Below are 5,699 nucleotides of genomic sequence, written 5' to 3' on the forward strand. Positions count from 1 at the left end.
TCCTGGTTGAACTTTGAAAACTATTTAGTAGATCAATTCGGTGAAGTAATTCATATCTCACGATTAAGGAATTTGATATTAAGTTCATGATTGAATCTCAAATTAAGTACTGATCCGATTTTAGAAATACAGGATTTGAAACTAGGTCCAAATGTGATTACAAGGTGCACCTAAAAATGGATTTATGTAATTGAAAAAATGTAATGCATATGATATATATTCAAGAATTTCAATAGCTTCTTTTTGCATTAACTGAAATCCTAACTTTTCTTCTCGAATGAAGCATGGATGGAGCCATGATACATTTAACTGCAGTATATATTGATCAAATATGAGGACTATGGAACAGATTATTGGATGATTAGTCAATAGTTTGTATTTCAAAAGGTTCGACATTAGTTTTCTTCGTCTTTGGCATAAATAATATGAATAATGATAATCATTCTAGTACTTCAGAAGGTACGACATAATTTATCTTGAAAATATATGTCATAAATTGTTTACCTTTTTGAAAACATTATTTATAATAACACCTCACTAAGATGTAACAAAATAATTAACCTCTATCAAAGACGTAATCCAATATATATATATATATATATAAATAATAAATATATTAATATAATATATATAATATATATATATATAAAGCTTCATTGCCAAATATAATACTAAAAATCTAAAGTTTCTATTTGGTTATCAATATGTTGTGACACAAGCTTTTTTTACTTGTGCATATGCTTCCAAATTTGAATAATTTTCTGCACTAGTTCTAAACTTTATCACCCATTGTATAATTCTATGACTTCTAGTTTTTAAGCAATGTTTGATGTGAGGGCCCTTTTTCCCGACACATTATCTCAATTAAAGCACAATTGGCAGTGGTAAATTATAAGTGGCCTTGATGTCAACAATAATATGAAACCTAACCATCTTGTCATGATAGAACATGAAATTCAACAACAATATTGAAACCTAAATTCCATTCTTGTTTTTGATACATGAAACTTGAGTTTTTTTTACTTATGCGTATAATGTTGATACATAGAAGCCTGAGTTTTTTTACTTATGCATATATTGTTGATATATTGAAACCTAAATTTTTTTCCTTTTTTTTTTTACTTATGTGTATAATGTTGCCTGAATGTCATTTCATGATCTTTCCTGCTTACATATGTTCTTTCTATACATTTGATGTTGAAGGACAAATCCAAGTATCATACTGAGCTGCTAAGGTTTGATAAGGTGATCTCAGCCGTCTTATCCCTGTCATAATGCAAGACACACTAAGGTATCTCCGTACATGCCAACTAGATAATATCTGCATTACTTCATCTCCAAGAGGGTTTACCAATAGTGAGACAACATATGTTGATGCAACAATTCCCACTAGCATGATTTCCAAATTAAGGGCAATAGTTATGGATATTCACTTAAAATAAATCTAATCTGAATGTGAAATCCCACTGCATATTTATGTATATCTGAAATCGAATTTGAACGTGACTTGATGTCAACTCTTAAATTAGAAGCTAATTTGGTTCCTTATCCTATATTAATTTTTTCATCTCTGATTTTCAAAAGGTTCAATGGATTATCCATCCAAATGGGACATACATTGACATCCTAATAGAGAATGGATAGATAGCTAGAAAATATCCATACACATCAACAACCTTGAAGTATTTCACTCTCATTTCAAATTCATTATCCTTTGAAATAAAACAAAAGTGCTACAATGGTTCCCATAAGCAATATGGCCTCATGTAAACAGAGTTCTAGTGACCCATCACTCTTGTCCAACAGATAGTAAATTTGAAACTATTTAGTAGATCAATCTAGTGAAGTAGTTACATATCTCACGAGTATGGAATCTTATATCAAGTTTCAGGATTGAATCTCAAACTTTGTACTGATCCGATTTTAGAAATACAAGGTTACAAAGAGCACGTAAAAGATGGATTTAAGTAATTGTAAAGATGATACACATGATATATATTGAAGATATTCAATAGCTTTTTTTTACGTCAACTGGAATCTTTACTTCTCTTCGTGAGAAGGAGCTTGGATGGAGCCATGACACATTAACTGCAGCATATATTGATTGAAGATCAGGACTATGAGAACTAATTTATAGGCCAATTGGCCAATTAGTTGGTGATTCACAAGGTTCGACATTACTATTTTTCGTCTTTGGCTTAAAAAAATAAATAATAATTACTCTAGCACTTCACAAGCTATGAAATAATTTTTTTATGAAAATATAAATTATTGCTCATTCATCTTTTTGAAAATTTTTATTTTACATGTAACATGTCGCTAATCATGTAACGAAATTAATTAAATGTCTCATAATCAATGCATATTTATATGTATATATATATAGCATTCACAAATATTAATATTAAAGTCTGAAATTTCGATTAGTGTTATCAAATATGTTGTGACACAAACTTTTTTACAAGTGCAAATAGCTTGCAAATTTGAATAATATCTTGCACTAATGCTAGAACTATAGCACCCACTGTATAAATCTTTGACATCTAGTTTTTAAGCAATGTTGAATGTGAGAGCTCATTTAGCCAACTCTATTATCTCAATTAAAGCACAAGCATAAGTTAGGAAAATTTAGATACAAATACATGAAGTTTGGAATGTACAATTGGTAGTGGTAAATGATAAATGGCTTCCAATGTCAACAATAGTATTTAAATCTAAAATTGCCATTCTTGTCATGATAGACACATAAAAATGTCAACAACAATATTGAAACCTAAAATTGCCATTCTTGTTTTGATACATCGAAACCAGAGTTTTTTTACTTATGCATATTGTGTTGCTTGAAATGTTATTTTCCAATATCTTCCTGATCACATATATTTTTTCTATAAATTTGGTTGTTGAAGGACAAATCCAAGTATGTTACTGAGCTTTCTGGTGGTGATCTCAAGTTTTATTCAGTGGTTTGTGAAGGTATGGTAGCAGGGGCAAAGCCAGGGGAGGCGAAAGGGGTCATAGAAAAAATCTAATGTAATTTCACTTACCATGTATAGAAGCTTTGAAAGTTACATTTCAACCCTCGTCAAAATTTTTAAACTATGGTTCGGCCATTCTAATAAAAATTCCAAGCTCTGCCTTTGCTTGGTTAATGCTGGTACTGCTTGCACTTGCTTTTCTTAAAAAATTATGTGCTATATTATATATGGTACATGGCTTTCACTTGACATTTGTCATTCTTTGTGATTTTAATTACACAGTTTCTTGTTGTTACCATTTTTGAATATTCACCTTCGAAGGTGATTTTGCTATTTTAGCAGTACATCACATGCCATCACAGTAGTGATCCCTACATTGAAACATATGGACAAGTTACAAATAAAAGGAATTGGGGCAGCAGGTGCATGGCCTTTGTGCTTCACTTAGTTTAGACTTCAGGAAGACAGTTAGTCAGGATTACCCAAGCCTCCAAGAGACAGGTAGACACAATTTAAGAATGTTTGCTATAACATTCTGGTGGGTCTTTCTCAGTCCATTGAGATGCTGAAAATGAAAAAGAAAGTGAGAATTCAAAAGTGTTGTAAGCAAAAGTGACTGATTGTGGCTGAAAGACCTCGTTTCGTCACTGTTGGAAACAAGGAACAATCAGTACTTTTGCTTACAATTACAATAGCACTATACATACCTTTGAATTGTTGCTTCCTTCGCCATTTTCAGCTTCTCAATGGATTGACAAAAAGCCACCACTGTCTTATTGCCAATGTTCTTACATTGTGTATAATTTCCTGTCTCATGGAGTCTTGGGTGCAGCTGTTTAATTGTCTTCCCGAAGTCCACATCAAGTGAAGCACAAAGCCATGTTATACCTCATTTATTTTGCTTAGAACCTTATCATGCCTGTGTCTCTCTTTACATTCTACTAAATCACCTTTTTGAGAAGAAAAAACACTATATTATATATATATATAGTGTGTGTGTGTGTGTCTGGCCAATGATTGGAAGTTGTCATTGAATAACAATCGTAATTAATAGAATTGGCATTGATGTATGGTGTCTCTTTTGCCTTCTTCATTTTCCAGAAATATTGCTTATTCTACTATAAACTTTGAAGAGTTGTGTAGTTTCCCTTGCTAACATCACATGGATTTTTGGATCCAGCTTCCAAGTAGAAGATCTGGACCCAAGTTCTAGTGGAACCACTATGAGAAACCCCTTCCCTATAAAAAAGGTGGATTTACCGGCAAACCCAAAATGTCAGTAAAAGTTTTACTGATGTAGTAGATGGCGAATAAAATGTTAGTAAAACTTTTACTGACATCTATAGAGGCCGTTAATGAAGAAAATGTTGGTAAAAATTATCACCGACAATTTTGTGGCACATATCACTGCACAGATTGGTGTAGGCATCTTCAACGATGCATGATCGATCCAACGTGAAGTTGAGTTGAAAGAAAAATAAGGAGAATAATTTGATGGGCATTTTAATCATCTAATATTTGTTATACCATTTCTCGTTTATCTCTCAACCGTCCATTACGTTAGATGAGACAGCCTTCATGAATCAGCATTCACTCACTCATATATATATATATATATATATATATATATATATATATATATATATCTTATTCCCTTGAAAATAAAAGGCCAAAGTGCTGAACTAAACTAAAAATGGAGTTTTATAGGTATGGTAATTGTTTCTTAATTAGTGTGCATCGGAAACTTTTCGCACACTGTATCATGTCCTATTAAGTACCATGGAAAATGGAGAACTCAACTGATAGTAACCGAAATTGCTGTAATTAGTATGCTTATTCATGACTTAGTGTGTGCATTCGGTTGACAGAGCGCTACTACAAGAAAGGAGTTGAACATGACATTGAGAAAAAGCATTCTTGGGCTTTGTAAACTTAATGAACTGGGTTAAAGAGTGTTCTGCTACCTGTTCACGACAGTGTAGTCCAGAACCGGGCTACAAATGGGAAGAGGTGCTTATTGGCCTATTTACATGGCAACACAGTTTCATGTCCCTCTTAATTCAGGGTATAGTTTTTTTGGGGCTTATTTGGCAGTGGTTACAATAACGCATTGTTTCATGTATCAGCATTAATAATTGGAGAAACTACTCAGTAAACATTATGTCATACTACTACGTGAATGCCCCTCTAGTTTTAAGATAGATACGTGCATGTATGACTATTGTGATTGCCAAACAAGCCCTTAAGAAACATTGTGTCATCAAGATATTTTTTAAGATATAATTTACAGTCTGTCACACAAGTATGATGCATATTTTTATTTACTTTAAAATTGTAGATCTGAGATCAATTCACAATTTATGTGTCACCCAACAATTCAGTTCTAAGATATAAAAAGTCACAAGTACTTTGTTTCTTGACGGGTCGATGCCTTAATGAGCATCAATGGGGTATTTTTGCATTGCAGATGCTTGTTTATAAATCTCGATGAACGGTTGTCATTATGAGCATTGATGATGCACCATTTTGTGGTGGGCAATGCTGGAGTCTCCTCAATGACTAGGTGATGGTTTTTTGGGTGAGCAGAAAGGCCCACTGCTTCACTAAAGACTAAAGTCTAAGCTTAAGCCCTTGCCTTTTAATGGTTTAAGGTCTTCTTAGGGTAAAAGGTCTGCTTGACATGCCATCCTGCTGTACTTGTTTATATGTGACCTCCTTTTTTGT

The sequence above is a fragment of the Nymphaea colorata genome, chromosome 14 (genome assembly GCF_008831285.2).
Source record: "Nymphaea colorata isolate Beijing-Zhang1983 chromosome 14, ASM883128v2, whole genome shotgun sequence".
Classification (NCBI taxonomy): Eukaryota; Viridiplantae; Streptophyta; class Magnoliopsida; order Nymphaeales; family Nymphaeaceae; genus Nymphaea; species Nymphaea colorata.